Source organism: Pimephales promelas, chromosome 24, assembly GCF_988280905.1.
Source record: "Pimephales promelas chromosome 24, fPimPro1.hap1.1, whole genome shotgun sequence".
NCBI lineage: Eukaryota > Metazoa > Chordata > Actinopteri > Cypriniformes > Leuciscidae > Pimephales > Pimephales promelas.
The window spans coordinates 27,810,218-27,838,006 of NC_142792.1; the positions used below are offsets into that span (position 1 = coordinate 27,810,218).

A 27,789-nucleotide genomic window follows, 5' to 3' on the forward strand; every position below is an offset into this window, starting at 1 on the left:
TTCATTGTCTGGTGTCGTTTAAAGCCCTTTGAACAGTTTGCACTGAAACTGTCTTTTCGACCTTGAACCGTTTGGTTCCCATTGAAGTCCATTATACGGAGAAAAATCCTGGAATGTTTTCATCAAAAACTTTAATTTCTTTTCGACTGAAGAAAGAATGAAATGGACATCTTGGATGACATGGGGGTGAGTAAATTATCAGCAAAAGTTTTTTTTGTTTTTATAAAGTGAATTACTTCTTTAACTGTAATAATGAATGTTCTGTAATTAATTACTCTTTTCTATTTCTTTATTCCTTATCTGACCTCCTAGAGAAAATGTTACTCTTAGTTAACTCTGAGCTTATTTAATTTTGAATGTACTTGGTAGAATTAAGATCAGAGCAACATTAAGCATTTATGATTTATGTTTCTGGTAGGGAGGTGATAAAATGCATCAGACATAATGGTTATTTAATATGTCTTTATGGAATGCATAGAAAATATAAACAGTATTGAGTTTAAATTCACTAAACCATGAATTACATCTACTGTAATACCATAATTTCATACAATCAATAAGTGTAGTTTCCGCTTCATGGGCAGGTCCTCTGCGGTGATATTGAGGTGCAGGGACACTAAACTCAGAGAGTCATTCAGAGAGTCATTCACCTTCATTATAATATTTTGTGCCTGTTTTCCGGCAGGCTCCAATCATCACCACGACAGTAACCCGCAAAACTCCAACATCACAAAACCTTCTCTGAATCCCAACTCAGTAAAACATTAAACAACACGCATTCTCCTTAATTTATCAAGCTTAAAAAACATGAAGATAAATGAATTCAACACTATCTCTCCCGATTATGTCCCGTGCAAAGCATTCTGGGAAATATGAATCTACACATCTCTAGACGTATGTACATGAGGCTTTCAAAAAGCAAGAAACCATTGTAATAACTTTTTCTACTGGATGAGGTGGTAAACGCGATGATACAATAACAATCTTAATCCAGAGGTATAACATTTGCCTTACAAAGCTTCCTGCTAAACAATATGGATTTGATAAATTCACTCCAATACATGCGCTATCGGGCAGACGAAATAGGCCATATAGAGAAATCATAGAAGTAATTTATTTCTGAATTTCTTACATTTTTAAGATGTATTCATAAGGCATTTTCAATAAACATACTTTCATGATGTGTATGTATGTATTTTTTGATACTGACAACAATTTAACACACGCAGTAATTGTCTAACATCAGGATCCACTCGTCACCAAAACTCCAACATGACAAAAACTTAGATCCCGACTTTGAACCGAAAACAGTAATGACAATGATTCGTTAGCATATTACAAAATCTTCACCATACCATGCAGCCTAGCTAGTTAATAACTAGTTAAAATAGGAAATGTATTTTTTGAGAACAGCTAATGTGGCCCTGGAGGCGTGTTGCATAACCTAAACAGGTAAAGATAAGGAGGAAATTAAACTGCTATTATGAGACACAATTTGCCCTTCTTCTTCCAAAATTGACAAAAATGCACAAGACAAGTGGGTAAAAAAATCGCCCCACACAATCAAAATATATATTTTACGACTGTCACTATCAAAGTGAAATGTGAAAATGAATTAAAAGTGTTGCGCATCCATATACTCAAGTGGGATGCAAGACTTTTTCATATTTGGACTCTTTCCCCAGTGTTGAGCATTACAACCAATCATACACGTCTCTGTTGAGCTCATGATGCAATCCAATACCCAATCAGATAAGTTTAGTTTAGTTACTGGTGAAAAAAACCCCAGCGGATTCGCGGGAGTTTTACCACGTGCACGCCATGTGTTCAGCCAGAGACTATTTATATAGTTCAGCTCAAGTCAGTGTGCACGCGACCAAGTGACACTGGCAGTTCTCTCGTCAGACACCGCAGATCAGATGGAGGTAAGATATTAATTTATAATCGTTTTGTTTTTCGTGGTGATAAAATAATAATGTCTTGATCATCTAATTCATAAATGGTTGTTGACTTGGCAGGCATACAAGATATGGGCTTGTTAAAATGTTGAATGTATTTTTAATCGACATTATTCATTATTACAATATCCTGAGCAAAAATCGACTGATGTATAGTTATTTTATATTTCAGCCCTACTCTAAAATTAATAGGTTTTAAAAAAAGGTTATAGCGCCTGTATATATGATAATTGCAATACATTGTGTAAGCTATTTATATTTGGTTAAATCAAACTAGTTGAGAAAGGACAGCCTATTTAAAAATAGGTCATTCTAAAAATTGCTGTTAAAAATCTCTCTGTGGGTATTATATTGTATATACCTATATATTATATACCTAATTTGAATTATCTTTGGCAAATATCTTCAAACTCAGGTCCTGGAGGGCCACAGCCATATAGAGATTAGTTTCAACCCTGCTTCAACACAAACACATATGCAGTTTTCAAAATAAGCCTGAATGACTTGAATAGTTGATCAGGTGTGTTTAATTAGGGTTGAAGCTAAACTCTGCACACAACAGCAAAAATCATCACTATTTGTAATTTTTTTAATAAAGATAGTTTATGTATGTACACATTCCTTCTCTATATATGTATAATATAAATATACAATTAACTGTTATAATGAATTACTCTCCTCCTTTTCGTTATTCCTTGTGCGATCTTAAAGGGGATACTCCACTTTTACAATCCCCCAGAGTTAAATTGTTGAGTTTTACCGTTTTCAAAATCTATTCAGCTGATTTTCTGATATTTAGAAGAAAATCAGTAACCAGACAGTTTGTGACCGAAACTGTCTAAAACTTAACTGTTTAACTCTGGGGGAGTTGTAAAATGAGTCTATTTCCAAAAAAAGTGTATCCCTTTAAGAGTTTTTTTTTTTCTAGAACGTTGTAAAGAATGAAGATATCAATAATCATTAGCCTAAGTCTGATGGATTTTATTATTAAGCAGTTATGATTTGTTTATGGTAGGGAGGTGATAAAATGCATCATATTTAGGCTAATGATTATTTAATTTACATGAATGGAATGCATAGTAAACACTTAAAGCAAAATGTATTAAAACGCATTTTATTTAACTGTAACACTAACAATTCATGAACAATAAAAAATAAGTTTAACTAATAAAAAAAGTGATTTAACTGTAAAATTAACAATTTATGAACAATAAAAAAATAAGTTGACTAATAAAAAAAGTTATTTAACTAAAACATTAACAATTCATGAACAATAAAAAATAAGTTTAACTAAAAAAAAAAAAAAAAAATTAAAGCGACTCAAAAACTTCCTCCATGAGCTCCCCCAACGGTTCAATGCTCTCAACAATTCTGTTGCAGTGTGTCAGTTTCAGATTAAAGGGCAGGTCCTCTGCAGCGATCTCGAGGTGTAGAGCTGGAGGGACACGATACTCCTCTTCGGAGTCAGTCAGGAGTACTGTGGCTCCTCCCTCTCCCTCCTCCACCCCTATGATGTACACCTCCACCTCCACCGGCTCAGCTGCAGCCTTCTGAAATGTAATAACATGAACAGAAATCTCAGCAAAGGCATTATAAATGAATAGACACGAGTCATTGCATTACATACTATTAAAGGGAAACATGTTAATAGTAATGTTACTTGATCTAACAAGAAAAATGCTTCTGAAGCATTTATCTTGATTAATGTTAATTTCAACATTTACTAAAACGTTATATATTAGTGAAAGTGTTTGGAACGGTTGTATTTAACTAACTAATTGTAACACAGATTGATGAGGACTAACAAATGTGTGGCTCATTCTTTGGTAACTTAGTCAATTCATTAATATTAACTAATAGTGCCTAATTCTAAAGTTTTACCAATATAAATGATTACCAATGAAAGTATAAGAAGTTAGAAGAATGTAAATCCACTTGGTACACACTCAGGAGTGTAGGAAGATGCAGAAAGATCAATTAGAGAATAATTAGGCATAGTGTTGTGTACCTCCACAGCTGAATAGCTGGATGAGTTCAGTTTTGGCACAGGTCTGAGAGTTGCCCTGAGGTAGGAAATCTCAATGTGATCCCCCAGGCTGAGCTCGACCAGGGCCTCGTCGCGCCAGAGGGAGACGTCCAGCACCTTCTGCCCACACCGCAGAGACAGGTCTCTGATGGGCACCTCTCCGTCACTCACTCGGGTCATCCTGGGGACCTGTAACTGCAGGATCACAAGGGGAAGATTGTTGTTAATGCAATGCAAGTGAATACAATTACTAGAGCTTAGACATGATTTATATAACATCGGCTGTGAATCTGATAAATATGCATCTTTAAACAAAATGTTACCTTAATGCAACCTGTAAGTATTAAAACTGTAATCACTTTTCACTTATTTATGAAAAAAAAAGCAATATAAAAATAATAGCGGCGACTTTTTAAATATTGATGTATTAATAAAAATTAGCAAAAAATGTGTGGTTATACAATTAAAATGACTTTTAAAAAGTTGAATTATTGAATAAAATGTTACATTATTTTCTCACTTTTTCAATTTGTCCCTTCAGGGAGATGAATCCTCCCCTTGTGAACAGGTCCAGCTCTTCCCCGGACATCAGCACAGTTGGTGGATTGAGGAGGTATCTGGCTGATTTTTCTGCCTCCTCTGGCAACTCAAAGGAGGCCGTTAGAAATTTTCTAGAGTTGGGGTTAAGGAAAATGGACTCCCGTCCAAATTTCTGGGACAGGGTGTAATTTTTAATTATGTAGGCCCTCCCAGTTGCAAAAACTGGGTTGTCCCCATCTACAGGAGCAAGATATGCCTTCACACCATCACTGAGTGCACTTATGGTGGTGGTTTTGAAGGTGGCAATTTTTATTTTGCCGCTGGACACCTCATAGGTCTTAGCACGGTGGTTTGTGCGATTGTCCACACAGGTGATCCGGGTGGATGCAGGCCTGCTGTATGGTGAACTTCCGGATGACATTCTGGAGGGTAAGAGAAAAGAAACAATGACAGAAAGAGTAAAATGTGATGATACACTGGGCAACTTTTTGAGCAATGTTGCTTGGCCACTTTCCCATTAAGATGGAACACAAACTTTTCTCTAGATATAGGGAAAGCCCACAACAAAAATTTGCCCCATGTATAATCATCTTTAGACAGAAGCAATTATGCACCATTCAGTTGATTTAGTGCAGTGGTGTCAAACTCAGAAACTACACTTTCCTGTCAGAAACACTCCTTCTCAGAACAAATCCTGCCATAATATAGTTATTGTCATGTCTTCATTGTGTTTTAAAACACATTAATGTAATTTGAATTAAGTTAAATTATTTCAGAAATTTAATTTTGCTGTCAGAAATACTCCTCACAATTTTCCTGTCAGAAATACTCCTCTCACAACAAATCCTGTCACAATTCAAATTACATTAATGATTTTAAAACAAAGACATGGCAATACAATGAACTATATTGTGACAGGATTTGTTTTGAGAAGAGTATTTCTGACAGGAAAATTTGGTTTCTGAAGTAATTTAACTTCAAATTACATTAATGATTTTTAAAACATAATGAAGACATGACAATACAATAAACTATATTAAGTTAAATTACTTCAGAAACTAAATTTTCCTGTCAGAAATACTCCTCTCACAATTTTCCTGTCAGAAATACTCCTCTCACAACAAATCCTGTCACAATTCAAATTACATTAATGATTTTAAAACAAAGACATGGCAATACAATGAACTATATTGTGACAGGATTTGTTTTGAGGAGTATTTCTGACAGGAAAATTTGGTTTCTGAAGTAATTTAACTTTAAATTACATTAATGATTTTTAAAACATAATGAAGACATGACAATACAATAAACTATATTAAGTTAAATTACTTCAGAAGCTAAATTTTCCTGTCAGAAATACTCCTCACAACTTTCCTGTCAGAAATACTCCCCTCACAACAAATTCCTGACACAATTCAAATTACATTAGCTAATGATTTTTAAAACAAAGACATGGCAATACAATGAACTATATTGTGACAGGATTTGTTTTGAGGAGTATTTCTGACAGGAAAATGTAGTTTCTGAAGTAATTTAACTTCAAATTACATTAATGATTTTTAAAACATAATGAAGACATGACAATACAATAAACTATATTAAGTTAAATTACTTCAGAAAATAAATTTTCCTGTCAGAAATACTCATTGTGACCGGATTCGTTTTGAGAGGAGTATATCTGACAGGAAAATGTAGTTGCTGAAGTAATTTAACTTCAAATTACATTAATGATTTTTAAAACAAAGACATGACAATACAATAAACTATATTGTGACAGGATTTGTTTTGAGAGGAGTATCTGACAGGAAAATTTAGTTTCTGAAGTAATTTAACTTCAAATTATTCATATTTTTAAACGTAATGAAGACATGACAATACAATAAACTATATTAAGTTACATTACTTAAGAAGCTAAATTTTCCTGTCAGAAATACTCCTCTCACAACAAATCCTGTCAAATTATAGTTTATTAATCCTCTATTGTCAGCCTGTCTCGTCACCATCATATGGGCCCTATCACTTTCCTTTTATTGGAATAATTACGTTTTTAGTTGTGATTCAGTTACAACTTAGGCAACATTTGGAGAAAAACACAAAGTGACTTACCTCAGAAAACAGGTGTTGATGAATGATCAAAGACAAGGGGCGCCAGGGTCTTTTATTCTTGGCAGAAGTCCAATCAGAAATATCACCAAGGCACATGATGACCTTTGGCCAATTGTCTTCTTTTTTCTTGCGTGCATGTAATAATAGACCTTATGAAGCCCCGCCCCTTTTCAGCGCTGCTGGGTCATTAACTCCAATTTTGTTCTGTTTGTTTTTCTACAGTACATTGGATGCCTGGTGGAATGATTTGTTTAAATAAATGTTATTTAATGTGTTTTTATTGAAATTTTATTATTTTAATGATTGTATTTATTGTTATATTGTATGCATTAAATAACGTATTTTTAATTGTATTTATTATTATGCATGTATTTAAGTAAACTTATTTTTAATGAATTGTATTTATTATAATGTTTAAAATGAACTTATTTTTAATGAACTATTACCATTTATTTAAATAAAAGTATTTTAACGAATTGTATTTATAATAGTAATGCATGTATTTAAATTAACTTATTTTTAATGAACTTCATTTATTATAATGCATTTAAATAAACGTATTTTTTATGCACTGGTATGCATATTTATTATTTAAAAATTGATGTATTTAACTTCATTTTATTTTTCTCATAGTTGACTTTATTACTTTAATAATTTTATTATTGTTGGTATTCTTTAATGATGTATTATTTGATTAAACACAATGGGGAAATTTTATATAATTTAAAACATACAAAAATAGGTGACCGTTACCAGTTTTCACCACGTGATTGATTATAACCAATGAGACTGCTGGAACTGCGCTTCGGAAATCAATCATCCTGTTCTCTAGTCTCTCGTCGACGAACGAACTCGTGTTGCTGCAGTCAGGTAACTGTCTTATGTCTTTTAAAATTCAGAAGAATCATCAAAATAGTGGTGAATGAATTAGTTGGACTTAAAATAAACGTATTATTCCCTGATTACGACAGAATATTACAATTTATGAGTATTACTTTCGTCAATGCTGTTCAAACTTAGAGGCCTGATGTAACGTTAGACAGTTATTGTTACTCTCCGAGGTGACTTAACGGTAATTTCAGAGTTAATTTGCGTTTTAAATGTTTATCTTTTGAAACGTATAGGAGTTAATTAACGTTAACTGGAATTCATTTACGTCCGTTTTGTTATTGGGATGTGATATTAATGGCCGAGCCATGGATATAAATGCCGAGCTAAGTCGATATTGTGCACAAATTGAACATGTAAAGGCTTTAACTTACGTTTTAAATACAAACGCAAACGAAGCTGTAAATGTAATACACAAGTTAACCTAAACCAGTCTTTTTATCGACGTTCGCACTCACGCGACGCCACTCTATGTTCTCACGTACGACACGCAGTGAACGAAACATGGCGGAGCAGAGAGGAGACTGACAGCGCGCTGACAGACAGGACAGACCAGGTTACTTTTTATATGAAACAAGCGCTCACCTTTCAAATTTGGTCAATTTAAAAAAGAAATTCAAACTATAAATATATATTTGTGGCTTTATAATGTGTCTGACAGATCGCTTAGATACTCAGTTAAAGCCGACCATCTCTTCTTGTATGTTGTTTTAACCGCGGAAAGACGTCAGTAACGTTACACTCCGTTTCTCAAGTTCAAATCCTCCAACGTTAATATAATTCTCCTGTCTGCTGTGTCGGACAAAATGGCGGATTATGATTGGTCAGATCACCTGTCAATCAAACTCCCTGCGAAGGGTCAATTACGTATGATTCATGTTTCAGCCTTTCATAATTGATTGCTGGCAGATTCAGCTTCTCTCTCTCTCTCTCTCTCTCTCTCTCTCTCTCTCTCTCTCTCTCTCTCTCTCTCTCTCTCACACACACACACACACACACACACAAACTGTTTTATTTACAATGTATTTACATGTAAATGTGTGTTTGCTCTACATCATTACACAATTTAAGAATAACATTACTTTCGTTGGCTGCACATATTGTCCACCCAATTTTTTTCTTTACATAATTTTATGCAATATAATCTACTTATGATGTTTGTATTTGTAACATATTGGTGTAATCATTTCTATTGACTATATAAAGTTCATCATCAGTACATTCTATTTCTCACTATTCTATTCTAGACATAAATGATTATAGGCATTATATGATCTTAGGCATAGCAAATTGATTGGTCAGTGATGATTTCTCTTTAGATTGTGTAAATAGTCTGCACATTGACTAAGATATTCAGTGATGCTTTTTTCTTCTTCCTTTTTCACTTTAGAAAACGGTCATTGCCTCTGCTATGTAAGTATCCTTTTTGATTCACGCTTTCCAAATTCTCACACACCTATGTAATATATAAGATGGTGATTATTTTTTTTCATCCTTTTTGTTTTTTCTTAACAGCATAAAAGAAACCCAAAGGCTCTTTTAAGAGCCATCTGCCCTTCTGCAATCGCAGGTACTTGTTGCTGTCACATTACTTTTGATCCAGATGCCCTGCTCATCCACTCAGATGAGGCAAGCATTACATTCTGCTGGTTTCATGCAGTTTCTTTACTATTTTATTTTAATATGGATTAAATTTGTAATTTTTTGCAAACAAACTATAACTAAATTTCCCAGAATTAATGGTTGAGTATTTCTAGAATTGAGATCATCATGAATTTATAAATATATCTTCAAATAAATGTTTATAAAGTATGTTTATTTGATTAATTTTGTATAGTATTTTTTGAAACATTGTTATGATTATCTCTTTATGGAAATTGATCTCTATGGAATGTGGTTTATGGAATATGGTTTTTAATGCCTTTTTTTGTTGCAGTGCTGGTTATCTCTGGTAAAACTCGCCATGTAAGTACTACTGTAATGCTATTTGCACTGCATATATTTACCACTAAATGTTAATGCAATATAATTATCAATGCGTATGACGACTCATCTAAGAAAATGTTTTTAAAACAGACTAAAAAACTACATCCCATATTTAATTTATCCCACAAAATTTAATTGCAAAGTGATCCATTCATTCTCAAATGATCAAGAGTGCTTGTTTTAACAGACACATCGTTCTTATACAGATCCAAGATGAAAACGGCATCGTGTTCGTCACTATTTTGTTTCCTTAGCACATTAACAAAACAATTAATGACACTAATAACACTTATGCTACTAAATAAAAGTAATATCACTAAAATGACACAGGCCTAATAACAGTCTTTAGTTTACGAACACAGCAAAACTCTGCCATCTTTAAAAATCAAAAGTAGCTTCAAACACTTGTTAACCAAGAAATATTCTTCTTCCTTTTTTCCCACTGTCATTAATGTAGAAATATTAAGCCAGTAAATTAAGATATTCGCTATATCATTATATCCATCATCATCTCTGAGAGAATTCAGCGACAGATGCCGAAACGTCAGTCCGTTTTTTTTACTTTCACTTTCAGAGAATGAGCGCGGTTACATGCACGTTCTTAACCCGATTTTTCTGAATAAACTGACAATGCATGTGGTCATGTAAACGCACTAACCCGTTTTCCTTTATCAAAGTCAAGTCGTAAGTTTGTACAAACTGATCGACTCAGCTAGATTTTTGCCCCTTACTCTGATTTCTCCTGCCGTTTAAAACACATTAACTCGCGTTCTTTGGGCTTATTGAAGTGCGCATATGTGAAGTGTAGGAAGACGCATATCTTAAACTCTGACTCTTGACCCAAGAAAATATTAAAACCCGTTTTTAACTTGTACAGAAATACTGTCAAAATGCTGCATCTGTAAAGATCTTTTTTACCTCACTATACCGGAAAATAACCTAATCAAGCCTATTAATAAACACTCCACCTTTGCTAGCAAAATAGTTAATAATCTAATAAGTAAGCCCCGCCCCCTCACAATAAGATCATGTATTGCCGATCTCGGATATGAAAATGGAGCATGTCGCCCAACACTATGAAAATGGTGAATGAAAAATGTTGTCAGTTCTGTTTTGCTGTTAACTTAACATTGTTTTCTTGTTCGCAGTGTTGGTCATCTCTGGAGAAGCTCACCATGTAAGTACTACTGTAATGCTCATTTGTTGGCCATTTGCACTGTATATTGTTCACTTACTTTTGATTGGTAGAAAGTTTTAAAATCACTGCAGCATGTTTATGAATTATTATGGGACAACATAATATATCTTTGAAGAAGAATGTATAACAATACACAATTTTGATAAATGTGAACGTGGACTTATTTGAGCTGTGAACAAATCTAAATTGTCTCTTTTTTTTCTTCTTTTTTATTTTAGATTGGAAGTTGTGTCCATCTAGGTAAGTATTGTAATGAGTCAGCAGACACAAGGGGATCCATATGCAGCTTTTATAGAGTAGTCTGACAGGCATGGATTGGCAACGGAGACAAGGCAGAGACAAACCATATACAAGAAAAGGGTCAAGACAGGCAGAGAGAATCAGAGTCCAGTAAACAGTCCAGGGTCAGGACAGGCAGAGAAGGGTCAGCAACAGTAAACAATCCACAGGTCAAACACAGGAATCAAACTCGGGAAGATAACGCTTAGAAATGATGGCCTGGGCACATCAAGACTTCGCCCTGGTTTGGTGTGTGGAACCGTACACCTGAACTGTGTAATCAGCACAGTGCAGGTGTATGGTGTTTGCTATAATCAGTCCAGGGAGGTGCGTGATGGGAAATGTAGTCCATGATAATCCAGGGAGTGCGTGGCTAATCGTGACAAGTATAATTGTTTAACAGAATGTTTTTGCAACAGAGAAATCTGTATAGTGAAATTTGGAATGTTGTTTACTAAGATTTAAAAAATAATAATAAATTCCATTTTAGTTATAACAAAAAATATAAGTTACTTATTGATGTATTCAAAATGATTAATGCAATGGCAATATAGTTCTTATTCACATTTAATGATTCAATAATTCCTGTACTTTTATATAGGCATGTTTGTGTGTTTTAAGAATGTAATTAACTTGTTGTTTTTTTGTGTGTGTCTGTCTGTGTGTGTGTGTGTGTGTGTGTTTGTGTGTGTTATCTATCCTGTCCTATCCTATCCTATCAACACCTTATATCCATTTTCATTCAAACCTTTATCCTGCTTATTTGCTTAAACTTTTGCCATTTCTTCACTTTCTCTTCCCAAACTGATAAAAAAAATCTGGCCTTGCATCCCAAAATGCTGCTGCTCTGCTTGCTGCTTGCTTGCTCGCAACCCAAACGCTACCAATCTGCAATCTCTTCCCCAATGCAAAACCAACCCAAACGCACCAATGCAGCTTGCTAACGCATCTTAAAAAAGAGCCAGTAAACCCAAACTTTTGAACCCAAAAACCAAACCCAAACTTTTGAACCCAAAAACCAAACCCAAACTTTTGAACCCAATAACCAATTGATTTACAGTGCCAGACAGTCTTGAAAGAGGGACCATCTCCAGTCTGCCCTGCTGATCTCCAGTCTGCCCTGCTACCCTCCGGATCTGAGGACTGCGTTGGAAAAGCACACACACACCATCTGTTTAGCTTTACATTACATAGGGTTATTTATTTTCTATAATCTTAGCACATATTTAAATTAATTTAGCTTGTTTAGTTTTTGTGACTGCTGATCTTCTGCCCTGCTGATCTCCAGTCTGCTCTGCTACCCTCCTGATCTAAGGACTGCGTTGGAAAAGCAAACATACAGTCATTTCTTCGATAACCATCTGTTGACCTTTACATTTCATAGGGTTGTTTATTTTCTATAATCTTATCACATATTTAAATAAATTTAGCTTGTTTAGTTTTTGTGACTGCTTTGCATCCGCCTGTATTAATAAAGTCCGGTTTCTGTTCAGTAAGTTGAGTCTTGTAACGTCTATACTGTATTGTTGAGTTCACAATCTTTTGGGTATCATTTTTTAAACCGGTCTAATATTGTTTGGTGACATCAGTGGTTAGCCGTTTACAACTTTCTCATTTTTTGAGTGACATTTAACCTAAGTTACAGTTTTAGAAGTAATATCTTTTGCAGACTTTTTTTTTGGGGTCAAATTTCCTATATTGGTCAAATACTGTACATAAATTGTCTAAACTAATATTAGTTTCTGTTTTATTATTTACTGTACAACATATTCCTTGTTAGGTTAAGTATAATAGGTTCCTTTTCATAGATAAATTAAATATTGTATTTTATATTAACTGTTTATTGTTTGACTTGGTTTAAAACTGATGCACTGTAATACAAACAAAGAATAATCTGTTATTTGTTGAGTAAGTGTTTTTATTTGGTGTTTTGCACATTACTACCGTTTCACTGGCTGAATCTTCAGAAACGGTAAGAAAGGGAGAAATTTACTTGTACAGTTCTCATATTGAAGGAGCATTTGACAACTGCAACTTTTCAATAAAATATATTAATTTTGAGTTCCATTTAATAATTATTCAATAATCTTTATATTTAAATTAAATTTATAATTCAGTGTTAAAACATGCCAAGAAAAGGTAAGAGAAGTGAATCTCAGAAACAGCGCAGGAAGCAGGAAGCTTCGTGTGGCTCCAGTAGCGGTAACTTTGTGTCAAATAGCGTCGATGCGAACCCGAATGTTCTGTCTGTTACCGCATCACACTGTCAAAGCAATCCCAGGTACAAGATTTACTCCAGAGGCCGTCAGTGTACTTGCAATGCCTTAATGTTCCTAGCTTTCCATACTGAACGTAATGAGCTACTCGGTTTTGATTTAGACCGCATTTTACAGAAAGGTGATGCAGTTTACACTAGTGTCAAACGAACACTGCGGAGCAAACGACAATTTGTGCTTGATCATTTAAACTTTGATGAGCTGCCAAACACAGTTAAGACCAATTCAGCCTGCTACAACATCCTGAAACATCCCGAGAGAGTTGGTCTTCTAAAAGATACACCTGAGCTAGGCGGGTATGAAAACCTCGAGAATACTCTGCAGTGTCTCAGAGCTGATGTGAGTGACGCATTGCTGCTGTGTGGATGCACGTGTATCGCCGTATTCAGAGATCGCTCAGGGAGGTTTGGTTATTTTGATCCTCACTCCAGAACAGCAGATGGAATACCTGAAGAAAATGAAAGCACCGGTACGGCCGTGATGTTGACCTTCTTCTGTTTAGAAGACCTCATCGAGAGACTCATGCTATTGTTTCAATTGTGTTTCGATTTGACTGACCAGCAACAATTTAATCTGCTGCCTGTATCGTTCATTAACCAGATAACTGAAAGCAGTGTACGTACTGAAGTCTCCCTGAACTGCTGTGAGCTTGAACATGATGTACAACCATCCACCTCTTTTGAGAACAAAGCTCTGTGCAAGTCTGCTCATGTCTCACAAGAGTGTGTCCAAGATCCAGCTCAACAACCATTTGAGACTAATGGAGCCACATCAACTAATGATCAAGCCCACTTGATTTATCAAGATACAATGGACATTCTAACTACCGTCACTCAGAATCAAGACAGTAATACAAATGTGTCATTCAGTGAACTTTCTCATGGCATGCTTTCACAGGATCAATTGCCATTGTCTGCTCAAAATAATAAATATTCACAATCAACAACCAAGCAGACAGAAAAACTGAACAAGACTCAGAAGCGAAAGGCTTACTGTAAAAAATGGCTGAAAGAAATGGATCAGAGGCAAGGTGTTTATGACAAAAAACAGGCTGTACGTAAAGTCTGTGATTATAAAACAAGTAATAAATCCAGGCAAAGACTTAAACAAGCCATGAAGAAAAAGTATTGGAATAATGTGATTTACAGAGAAGAACACAAACAAGCAATGACAAACAAATATAAAAATATTAATGAATACAGAGAGAGAAAAAAGGCTTATGTAATTCGCAACTACAGAAATAATGAACAATTCAGGGAGAAACAAAAAAATTACATTATTAAAAATTACAGGGATGATGAACAATTCAGGGAGAAACAAAAGAATTATATAATTAAAAATTACAGGGATGATGAACAATTCAGAGAGAAACAAAAGAATTATATAATTAAAAATTACAGGGATGATGAACAATTCAGAGAGAAACAAAAGAATTATATAATTAAAAATTACAGGGATGATGAACAATTCAGAGAGAGACAAAAGAATTACATAATGAGAAATTACAAGAATGATGAACAATTCAGAGAGAGACAAAAGAATTACATAAAGAGAAATTATAGGAACAATGCAAAATATAAGGAGCAGCAGAGGCAATATCTTGTTGATCGATACTTAAAGGATCCAATTTTTAGGCAAAGGCAAATGGGTCATTATACAAACCGATGCAGAAATGATCCTAACTTCTATGAAAAAAGGAAGAACGTTTTCAAACAACGTTATCACAGTGATGTACATTTTAGGGCTCGTCAGAAAGAATATAATTTGTTCAAATCTAAAAACAAAACATCTGCACTCAAGATACTTCACAAAGTACACTGTGCACAAGACATACAGCGCAAATACAAAAACATGCATCTGATGCGCCATCAGAGAGACACGTTACAAAATACCCAGCCTGACGTAGTACAAGATCCGACTGTGTTAAGAGCCTTAAATGTTTTCAGAGACGTTATAAAACAGGGGCCAACTTGTGTGTGCACATGCTGTGCCAGAGCGCTGTTCTCAAATCAAGTCAAATCATGTGATCGTGAGCGCTATCAGAAGAATCCGACAGTTGCTTCAGTTTGCTTGACTGGAAACTATGTTCACGTGTGCTCCGACCACTGCCCTGATCAGTGCGCCCTTGATCACAGGAAAACAGAGTGGATCTGTCACTGCTGCCATAATACACTAGTGAGAGGTCTGATGCCAGACATTGCTTTGGCCAATCAACTTCAGTTCGCTCCCATTCCTCCAGAACTGTGCGATTTGAATGTTCTTGAAAGACACGTTATTGCAAAGTACATTCCTTTTGCTAAGATTGTTACACTACCAAAAGGCCAGCAAAGAGCTATAAAAGGCGCAGTGATTTCTGTTGCATCTGAAGTAGAAACAACAGTGAACTCTTTACCTAGACCAAGAAGTGAATCACAACTGCTCACAGTGAAACTGAAGAGACGTCTGTGTTACCAAGGTCACTATCAGTTTCAGACTTTGAACATGCAAAAGGTTTTGTCTGCTTTAAGAAAGCTAAAAGATATCCATTCAGAATATAAAGATATCTTCATTAATACAGAACTCTCTGAAGAAGAAATGTTTAATGAGCATGAACAGAGTGCAAATGACATCAGTGCTCCAGATGAGGAAATGGAAATTGAGAACACTGAAGAGCAGAGCAATGAGAATGAACACGATGATGCAAACGAAGACACTACTTCAGAACAGCAATCGAGAGGCCTTGCCTTGGACACATGTCTTCAACCCCCAGATCTCGGCCAGCAGCTGTTGTCTTATGATGATGGAATATTTTGCATTGCCCCAGCAGAGAAAAACACTCCTGTAAACACTTTCAAAGTTCCTAAACTCGAGTCTATGGCGTTTCCAGTGCAGTTTCCCGATGGCAAGAACACCTTTGATGAGCCTGGTAGAGAAAAACATGTTTCCCCCAGCAGATACTTTAACTCTAGACTATTCTCTATCGACAATCGTTGTGCGAAGGATACCAACTATATCTTCTTTGCGCAGTTTGTGACTGAAATGCACATGGCCACATCTAGTATGTCTATCCAGATGAGGAAAGCAAAACCCATGACCCGTGATGGACGCAGAATAAACTGTTCACTGCTGCAGGACAAGCATGAGTTAGAAAAGCTTGTAATAAACAAGGAAGCTACGCGATTCATGCAACCATTAAGAGGAACTCCAGCATACTGGGAGAAATCTCTCCGTGATCTGTTTGCTATGCTGAGACAACTGGGCACTCCCACATTTTTCTGTACATTTAGTGCTGCTGAGATGAGATGGCCTGATGTGATTACTGCTATTAAAGCACAACAAGGTGAAACTGTGAACTTTGCTGAATTAGACTGGTCCGAAAAATGTGAAATCCTCAGGAGCAACCCTGTCACAGCCATGCGGATGTTTGAAAAACGAGTTGAAGCTTTGATGAGAGATTTGATCAATTCACCTGCTCAACCCATCGGTGAGGTAATTGACTTCTTTTACAGAGTAGAGTTCCAGCTACGTGGCTCTCCACACATTCACTGCTTATTTTGGGTGAAAGATGCTCCAGAGTTTGAAAAAGATGAAGATCAGGATGTGTGTGATTTCATTGATAAATACATCTCGTGCAAATTACCAGACGCAGACAGAGACCCAGAACTACATAGAATTGTGAGTGAAGTGCAGATGCACAGTCGTAATCACTCAAAATCCTGTAGAAAGAACAAGAAGCACTGCAGGTTTGGATTTCCTAAACCACCCATTAACAGGACAATGATATCCCGACCCAGGCCTCCTCCTGCAGATCAGTCTGATGAAGAGAACGAATCAGAGGAAAGAGATTATGCCAGTTTCGCAAAAGAACAGCTACAGAAGGTGTGGGATCTACTGAATGACTCAACTCAGAGCTTTGATAGCATTACACAGCTACTTCATGAAGTAAACATGACTTATGAAGAGTACGAGAAACATATTGATACTATTTCTACATCAAGTTCAATATTTATGGAGAGACGACCACAGGACTGCTGGGTAAACGGCTATAATCCAATGCTGTTAAGAGCCTGGGATGCAAACATGGACATACAGTTCATTCTCAACCCCTACAGCTGTATCATGTATATTGTCTCGTACATTTCAAAAGCTGAGCATGAGATGAGCGATTACCTTAAAAAAGTGATAAAAGACTCAAGCCATGATAACCTGACTGAACGTGAGTGCATGAAGCAGGTCATGAATGCCTACTCAAAGAACAGAGAAGTCAGTGCTCAGGAGGCAGTCGCTCGCACATGCAGTCTGAAATTAAAATCATCATCACGAGCTGTCATATTCATTCCTACTGATGACAACGCTGTAAAGATGAGTTTACCGATGAGCTGCTTGCAGACTATGGATGATGACATAGAGAACGTGTGGATGAAAGGATTGCCAGACAAGTACAAGGCCAGACCAAACAGACCTGAATTTGAGAACATGTGCATGGCTGAATTTGCAAGTGAATACCGCATTGTTTATGCACGACAGAAAAAAGGTAAAAATGTTTTGCCACTGCAAAATAATATGGGACACATACAGAAAAGAACAAGAGGAAAACCTGCTGTCATCAGATTTGCCCGTTTCTCACAGCAGAAAAACCCAGAAAAATTCTTTGGAACTCTTCTAAAGCTTTACTTGCCGTATCGCTCAGATGAGCAGCTGAAGTCCTCACGATTTCCGACATATGAATCATTTTTTGCATTTGCTTCTGTAAAACTACCAGGAACTGATGAACTGCAGCGCGTGTGCAATATTGTAAATGAAAACCGTGAGAAATACGAAAAACATAACGAGGCTATTGAACAGGCAATTGAGGATTTTGAACAGAATGGTCCAGTTGAAGATGCATGGACTACATTGGCTCCAGCAAATGAGATGGTCCGTTTGGAGAGCATATCAGAACGTGAACCCACTGATCCTAATGATGTGAACGAGCAGGATGATGTTCCTGAATACACAGCATCTACCTCTGTCAGTAACACAGCTATGCCACTCGTGGAATCTACCCAACAAAATCATGCACAGATTCGTAAAATGTACCAGAGCTTGAATCAAACACAAGCTTCCATATTTTATGCAGTGCGAGACTGGTGCAAAAGATGTGTCTCTGGTGAAAACCCACAGCAATTTCTGTATTTTTTGAATGGAGGAGCAGGAGTTGGTAAATCTCATGTTATCAAATCTATTCATGCAGAAGCAACCAAGATTTTGCGCAGGCTTCCATGCATACGAGAGCATACTGACATCTCCAAGCCAACCGTCCTTTTGACCGCATTCACAGGAACTGCAGCCTTTGGAATCTCTGGGAAAACTCTCCATTGTCTCCTGAAACTCCCAAGAAGCTTAAAGCCTCCATACCAAGGCCTGGGAAACAGCTTGGATGAAATCAGGGCAGACCTTTCTAATGCACACATTTTAGTTATCGACGAAATATCAATGGTGTCAAAACAGTTGTTTGCCTATGTGAACTGGAGACTGCAACAGATTAAAGGAAACCAGAAACCTTTTGGTGGATTATCTATACTTGCTGTAGGAGATTTTTATCAGCTACCGCCTCTGGGAAGAGCAAAACCACTCTGTGTGTATGAGGACCATGTGCTGGACTTCTGGACAGATCATTTTCAAATGACAACTCTGACTCAGATCATGAGACAGAGAGATGATCTTGCATACGCTGAGCTGCTCAACAGACTGAGAGTAAAAAAGAAGCATGAGAAGCTGACTGATGCAGACAGGTGCATGTTAGAAACTGTGGTAAGATCCTCTCCTGAAGAGTGTCCCGCTGATGCATTGCACATCTATGCAACCAATAAAGAGGTAGACAACCACAACAGTGAAGCCATATCCTCCCGCTTCTCAAATATCATCAACATTGATGCACACGATTACAAAAAAGATCCCCGAACAGGAGAAATGAAAAGACAAGCGACACCATTTAAAGGAGACAGTCGTGACCTTGTTGACACACTTCAGATTGCTATTGGTGCACGAGTGATGCTGACCAGAAATATTGATGTTCAGGACGGATTGGTCAATGGCTCCTTTGCCAAGGTGGCATCAACAACTCAGACCCGAGATGGATATGTTCAATTAATTGGTCTTCATTTAGACAATGTGACTGCTGGACAGAAACATCGCAACAAAGCACCTGATGGAGATGACAACATTGTCTATATTGAGAGGTCAGAGGAACCACTGAAAAGAAAAGGAACTGTACGAAGACAATTTCCCATGAAGCTTGCTTTCGCATGCACCATCCATAAAGTGCAAGGAATGACGACTGATCGCGCTGTTGTATCTCTGAAGCACATATTCGAATCAGGCATGGCATACGTTGCACTCAGCAGAACAACATCACTCAATGGACTGCACATTACTGACTTTGATGAAAAGAAAATCTTCTGTGACCCAGAAATAAGTGCCTCCTTGGAGAACATGCCAAAAGCGGATTTTCACAGTATCCAGCCCATCCTACATATCGTACAGGATCCGAACCTAAATTCAGCTCTTAAAATCATCCATCATAACACAGAGGGACTGGAGTGTCATATGGAGGATTTAAAATGCCACCATGAGCTTCTCTTGGCTGATGTTTTGTGTCTCACTGAAACACACCTGTCAGGCTCAACTGTTCCTGCACATCTACATCTGGACGGATACACCATGTACAAACGCAACAGGCATGCATCCTACACAAACTATGTACATTTGGCAAACAAGAATGGTGGTGGAGTGGCCATATATGTGAAGAACAGCTTTCAGGTTTGTCCTCTGATGTACATGCAGAATGTTACTGACTTGGAATATTTGGTTTTGAAGATAGAAGCCCCCAAACAAGCACTTCTTGCTGTAGTCTACAGACCACCAAGTTATAACTTGGCAGAGTTTTTGGCACAGCTGAACGCCCTTTTGACATCTCTGGAGATCATCGATTTAAGGCCTCTAATCGTTTGTGGTGACTTCAATGAAGATCAGCTTTCTCATTGCAACAAACCTATTCTTAATTTGTTTGAAGATAAAGGATACACACAACTAATCAGCACTGGAACAACGGAAAAAAACACCCTTCTGGACCCTGTCTTCATAAGGGGCACAGACTTAAATGTCAGAGCCGGAGTTCTACAGACATATTACAGCTATCATGATCCTGTGTATTGTGTTCTAGAATAGATACATCAATCAAATATATAAAAATCTGCATCAAATACTCATCACATGCTATAACATAACATCTTTATTTTAAGGAAAAAAATATGCTTAACCCTAACCATAACCTCTAATTACTTAACTGTTGACAGTTTGTCTACTTCTTGTGTGGATGTGTGTGAATGTGTTAGATATAAATTGTGTGTGTGTGTGCGTGCGTGCGTGGGCGAGCGCGCGCGCGCGTGTGTGTGTGTGTGCGTGTGTGTGTGTGTGTGTGTGTGTGTGTTAGATAAGGAATGAATGGAGAGTGAATGTCCTTTCCAAGGATCGCCACCTTGACGTGGTGGAAAGGCTTGTGTGTTCCAGTGATCCCTAGAGTGAGTTTCTTAATCCAGTTTGACTTGCTTAAGGGTGAGGTTCCAGACTAAGTGCGATCCAAATACACATTAACTGAATAAAATAATATTTTGAGCATAATTACTTGATTTTGTCTTTCTTGATCCTTTTATAACAATAATTGTGTGGCCATTACATGCAAAATGATCAATTAAAAAATCATTATAAACAATTATATAACAATTATTAACAAATATACATATTATTATTCTTTGTACTTCAGTATCGATTTATTCAGTATTGATTTATAAGAAGCTAACATGATAAACATGTAGCTAGCATGATTAGCATGTTGCTAGCATTATGCTAGCACAATTTTTGCATGTTTTTGTCAAGAAGCTAGCATGCTTAGCATGTAGCTACCACAATTATCATGTTGCTTGCATCATGCTATGTGTTTAGCAAGAAGCTAGCATTATAAGCATGTGGCTAGCATCATGTTACATGATTAGCATGTTGCTAGCATTATGCTAGCACAATTAGCATGTAGCTAAAATCATCCTAGCATGTTTTTAGCAAGAAGATAGCATGATTAGCATGTAGCTAACATCATGTTACAATGATTAGCATGTTGTTAACATCATGCTAACACAATTAACATGTAACTAACATCATGCTAGCATGTTTTTAGCAAGAAGCTAGCATGATTAGCATGTAGCTAAAATCATGTTACCATGATTAGCATGTTGTTAGCATCATGCTAGCACAATTAGCATGTAACTAACATCATGTTAGCATGTTTTAGCAAGAGGCTAGCATGATTAGCATGTAGCTAGCATCATGTTAGCATGTTTTTAACAAGAAGCTAGGATGATTAGCATGTAGCTAGCACCATGCTAGCATGTTTTAGCAAGAAGCTAGCATGATTAGCATGTAGCTAACATCATGCTAGCATGATTAACATGTTGCTAGCATCATGCTAGCATGTTTTTAACAAGAAGCTAGCATGACTAACATGTAGCTAGCATCATGCTAGCATGATTAGCATGTTGCTAGCATCATGCTAGCATGTTTTAGCAAGAAGCTAGCATGATTAGCATGTAGCTAGCGTTCATAATAGCATGATTAGCATGTTGCTAGCATCATGCTAGCATGTTTTTAACAAGAAGCTAACATGATTAGCATGTAGCTAGCATCATGCTAGCATGATTAGCATGTTGCTAGCATCATGCTAGCATGTTTTTAGCAAGAAGCTAACATGATTAGCATGTAGCTAGCATCATGCTAGCATGATTAGCATGTAGCTAGCATCATGCTAGCATGATTAGCATGTTGCTAGCATCATGCTAGCATGTTTTAGCAAGAAGCTAGCATGATTAGCATGTAGCTAGCGTTCATAATAGCATGATTAGCATGTTGCTAGCATCATGCTAACATGTTTTTAGCAAGAAGCTAGCATGATTAGCATGTAGCTAACATCATGCTAGCATGATTAGCATGTTGCTAGCATCATGCTAGCATGTTTTTAACAAGAAGCTAACATGATTAGCATGTAGCTAGCATCATGCTAGCATGATTTGCATGTAGCTAGCATCAAGCTAGCATGTTTTTAGCATATTGCTAGCATCATGCTAGCATGTTTTTAACAAGAAGCTAGCATGATTAGCATGTAGCTAGCATGATTAGCATGTAGCTAGCATCATGCTAGCATGATTAACATGTTGCTATCATCATGCTAGCATGATTAGCATGTTGCTAGCATCATGCTAACATGTTTTAGCAAGAAGCTAGCATGATTAGCATGTAGCTAGCATCGTGTTAACATGATTAGCATGTTGCTAGCATCATGCTAGCATGTTTTTAACAAGAATCTAGCATGATTAGCATGTAGCTAGCATCATGCTAGCATGATTAGCATGTAGCTAGCATCATGCTAGCATGATTGGCATGTTGCTAGCATCATGCTAGCATGTTTTAGCAAGAAGATAGCATGATTAGCATGTAGCTAGCATCATGCTAGCATGTTTTTAGCAAGAAGCTAACATGATTAGCATAAAGCTAGCATGATTAGCATGTTATTAGCATCAAGAAAGAAAGAAAGAAAGAAAGAAAGAAAGAAAAAGATTTGTTTGAAAGAAAGAAAGATGGAATTGTTAGAAAGAAAGAAAGAAAGAAAGAAAGAGAAAGGAAGGAAGAATTGTTAGAAAGAAAGATGCATAGATTAGTTAGAAAGAAAGATGGATAGATTTGTTAGAAAGAAAGCTGGATAGATTACTTAGGTAGAAAGAAAGAACGATAGATTTGTTAGAAAGAAAGATGGATAGATTAGTTAGAAAGAAAGATGGATAGATTTGTTAGAAAGAAAGATGGATAGATTTGTTAGAAAGAAAGATGGATAGATTAGTTAGAAAGAAAGATGGATAGATTTGTTGGAAAGAAAGATGGATAGATTAGTTAGGTAGAAAGAAAGAACGATAGATTAGTTAGAAAGAAAGATGGATAGATTTGTTAGAAAGAAAGATGGGTAGATTAGTTAGAAAGAAAGATGGATAGATTTGTTGGAAAGAAAGATGGATAGATTAGTTAGGTAGAAAGAAAGAACGATAGATTAGTTAGAAAGAAAGATGGATAGATTTGTTAGAAAGAAAGATGGGTAGATTAGTTAGAAAGAAAGATGGATAGATTTGTTGGAAAGAAAGATGGATAGATTAGTTAGGTAGAAAGAAAGATGGATAGATTAGTTAGAAAGAAAGATGGATAGATTTGTTAGAAAGAAAGATGGATAGATTTGTTAGAAAGAAATATGGATAGATTAGTTAGGTAGAAAGAAAGAACGATAGATTAGTTAGAAAGAAAGATGGATAGATTTGTTAGAAAGAAAGATGGATAGATTAGTTAGAAAGAAAGAAGGATAGATTAGTTAGAAAGAAAGATGGATAGATTTGTTAGAAAGAAAGATGGATAGATTTGTTAGAAAGAAAGATGGATAGATTTGTTAGTTAGAAAGAAAGAAAGATGGATAGATTAGGTAGAAAGAAAGATGGATAGATTAGTTAGAAAGAAAGATGGATAGATTAGTTAGAAAGAAAGGTGGATAGATTTGTTAGAAAGAAAGATGGATAGATTAGTTAGAAAGAAAGATGGATCGATTAGTTAGAAAGATAGATAGATAGATAGATAGATAGATAGATAGATAGATAGACAGACAGATAGATAGATAGATAGATAGATAGATAGATAGATAGATAGATAGATAGATAGATAGATAGTTCATTAGTTCATATAGAATGGTAGTTTAATTGAGTCTAGGGCTTCAGGGAATTTAGATTTGAGTTTTTGCTGTACGCTATTGGGCCACCGTAGTCTTGGCTCAATTTGACCATGCTGCAATGAAAGTCAATGAGATTTTTATGATTTTTAATATTAATTTTTAAGAAATCTGAAAGTCGAATCAGTCTAAAAAGATATAGCACACTAAGTCAGAACAGTCTGAAGGTCTGACCCGAGTTTGGAGTTTGTAGAGTTAAAGCTCTAGGAGGAGTTAGAGTCAGAAAATTTTGAGTAAGAAGAATAATAATAATAATAATAATAAGTTTAAATAGGATTTCAGTAAGTTGGCTTTCTCAAGCCAACTTAATAATAAGTTTAAATAGGATTTCAGTAAGTTGGCTTTCTCAAGCCAACTTAATAATAATAAGTTTAAATAGGATTTCAGTAAGTTGGCTTTCTCAAGCCAACTTAATAATAATAAGTTTAAATAGGATTTCAGTAAGTTGGCTTTCTCAAGCCAACTTAATAATAAACCAATATAAAGTTATTTAGGAGTTGTCAGTGGTTTATAAGATCACTTAGAAAGTGAGTAAATGATTAATAAACTATTTCAATGTGCATTCATGTATCTTATTATTCAGACATATAGTAATAGTTACTTAGTGTGTAAATACATTTTTAACATGTATTTCTACTGTAATCCAAGGTTAATTCAGGTAGTTATCAACCATTTAGTAGTGGTCAGTTTACTATTTTGTGAGCTCATCTAAAGTGAGGACCTGTTATGCCTTGTAATGCATTTATAAAAGAGATTTCAAAGGCTCAGTTAAATATTTGTATGTTCTTTTATGTTCAAAGTGTTGTGTTTGTTTCCTTTTTCTGTTTAGAAGAGAACTGAGCCTTTAAATCTAATTTATGAATGCTTTACAAGATATAACTATTCCTCACTTTAGATGAGCTGCCAAAAAAAGTTAACTGACCACTACTAAATGCTTAACTTCTTGCATTTACTACATTTAAATACACTTAAGTAATCTCATGAATCACTGACAACTCCTAAATAACTGGTTTGTAAATAATGTTATTCTTCATTAGGAAATTATAAATTGATCATTAATAAAGTATGAAAATACAATGATTAAACACAATATTATGCTTCTAAATAAAGAATAAAGTATTTACACAAGAATAGAGCATTTATAGCTGTATTTATAAACTTCTTATTAATGTCTATTAATGCTTTATAAATTACAGATAAACTATTTACTAATGATTAACTAATGATTAATAGCATGCAGTTATTATGAAGTGCCCAGTGGCAACAGTTCGAAAGCAGAGGCGAGAAGACGCCTCTTATCATTCATAATATTATTTTTTTCTTATTTAACGCTCTCTCTTCATAGATACTGTCTATGCTTGGTTATAGCAGTCCCTAACAATTTACTTGCCATTGTTACTTTTCTTAATAATTTTGTCTGTACCTCAGTAGCAATTCCATACTAACAAATAATACAGAATATCATAACACTTTCGATGAAATTCCTATAAAACATCAGAAGCTTTATGTTGTGGACAATACAGGAAAGTTATTGCTTTAAAAAATTAATTCTCTGTTGTGGCTTTATACTTACAGTATATGATTGGTCCACATATCCCATTTAAGCTTATTGCCTACTGATAAGTTGTATTTGACAAATATACAAATAGTTGTATTTGACTATATTTTACATTTTACAAGCAGTTTTGACTGATATGTGTGCACTGTAAAACAATTATTGTTGGTTTAACTTAAAAAATGAAGTTACCTGGTTGCCTTGAAACTTTACGTTCATTAAAATTGAAAAATTGACTTAATACAATGAAGGAGATTGATTTTATAATCAGAAACTCAAAATATTATGTTATCTGAACCACATACATTATCTAAGTTGATTTGACAGAAGAAACAACGTTATGATAACAAATCATGATTTTTTTTTTTTTTTTACAGTGTATATTACTTTAGTTTGAAAATTACTTCAATTATCTTTTTAACAGTTAACTGGTTTCAATCTTATTTATGGAACAGAAAGTTTTTGTTCAGGATAGGTCATTTCTTCTGTTCTGTCGCTCACCTCCACAGGGATCGATCTCGGCGCCCTCCCTTTACTCGTTCTACATGCTACCATTGGGTTCTATATTTTAATAAGACATGGTGTTGCCTTCCATTCTTATGCTGAAGACACCAAAATATATATACCTATTGAGAGAAATGATCCGTCTGCTTCCATTTCTCTTTTATTATGCTAAGATGAGGTTACATCTTTGCTTGCAAAGAAATTGTGTCTTTAAATGAACACAAAACTGAGGTGATAGTTTTCCCCACTGATAATTTTAAGACCACCAGCATCGCTTTGAGGAGCTTCTCTGCATTCAGATCTATGCGGGATTAGGTGTGCTTTTAGATGGGCCTTCAAAACGTGATAAATATGAAGAGTTCAGATGCAAAAGCCTCTAAATGCCATTTGAAATTTTCTTCTTTAATGATGAGTTTTATCAAACTTGTATATTTTAGTTTAGTAATTTCACTTAAATAACAATTAATAGGTAATTATCATTGCCATTTAAGTGAAATCACTGAACTTAAATATACAATCTTGATAAAAATGATCGTTCTAGAAGAAAATTTCAAATGGCATTTAGAGGCTTTTGCATCTGAACTCTTCATATCTTCCGTAACTGCATCTAGTTTATCAACTCAATAAAATCAAGCAGAAATATCTCTTTAAGGTATAATTGCAGGTCTCCACACAAGCTAAACTGTACATGATCTAGACTCTAGATAAATAAAATGCAATGGCAGCAGCAAGTCTGGGGAATGCTTATAATTCTCCTTTTGGTTTCAATTATGAACATGTTTCAATTCTTTTTAAAAAGGCATATATTTCATAATAGAATTATAAAAAGATATAACATTATTTGATATTAGCATAGCAGCAGTATATAACAGTATATTAGCAGCAATTACACATTGTTCCCTTTACCATCAAACTGGAGAGCCTCTTTTCTGTAATGAAAGACCAATCTTATGGGTTGTGGTCCCTCATATTGGCCAATATCAGTAAAAAAAAAACAACAACCTTGTTTCCCTTAGGGCTTAAATTACCCAGATTTGTTTATTTTTTTATCATTACATTTTTATCCTGACTGACATCAGGTGATGCTTGTAACCCAATCATAATCTGTTAACCCACAACATTAGAATGTTATATTCCCATTAAATTAAATTAAATTAAATTAGAATGCATTTATTTCTAAATACTTATCACTTTTTTAAGCTCTTCACTTCAGCTTCACTGCAGTACATTTCACATTCAAAACGCATTAAAACTACCAAAACACATCATTCATATATATAATAAACCAGACCGTTCTCATCCTTTAACGTCATAGAACGCTATATGCAAAAATGGCGCTATACTACACACATGGCACCCTTTATCATTAATATAACACGCGAACCCAAGTCGTCATAAATCCTTTAGCGTAAATATGATACGCAGACCCTACCCCACACCTAAACTTAGCTCTCACAGCGCGTGTTATATTAATGATAACGGGTGCCATGTGCGTAGTATAGCGCCGTTTTTGCATATAGCGTTCTATATGACGTTAAAGGATGAGAATGCGTTGAATAAACACACACACACAACAGGCAGCAATATGCACTATTTTTTGCTGTTCAGAATTCGTTGGTTCATGTTTATATGGAAGACTTAGACT

General features: G+C 35.6%; 1 protein-coding gene and 2 long non-coding RNA genes across 4 annotated transcripts in view; 2 read left to right on the forward strand and 1 right to left on the reverse strand.

Moving 5' to 3' along the window:
• Window positions 1-27,789, reverse strand: part of pacsin2 (protein kinase C and casein kinase substrate in neurons 2) — a 401,742-nt gene that overhangs the window by 297,688 nt on the left and 76,265 nt on the right. The gene's annotated exons all lie outside the window — the stretch shown is intronic.
• On the forward strand, window positions 1,558-7,201 carry LOC148969323 (uncharacterized). Of its 2 annotated transcripts, XR_016149937.1 has the most exons (3): window positions 1,563-1,925; window positions 3,339-4,953; window positions 6,853-7,201. It is a non-coding gene; the product is annotated as an uncharacterized LOC148969323 (long non-coding RNA). The 2 variants fall into 2 exon arrangements; XR_016149936.1 differs by having other exon boundaries at window positions 1,558-4,953.
• Window positions 10,650-12,748, forward strand: LOC120479979 (uncharacterized). The gene is made up of 3 exons (XR_005623014.2): window positions 10,650-10,681; window positions 10,921-10,942; window positions 11,918-12,748. It is a non-coding gene; the product is annotated as an uncharacterized LOC120479979 (long non-coding RNA).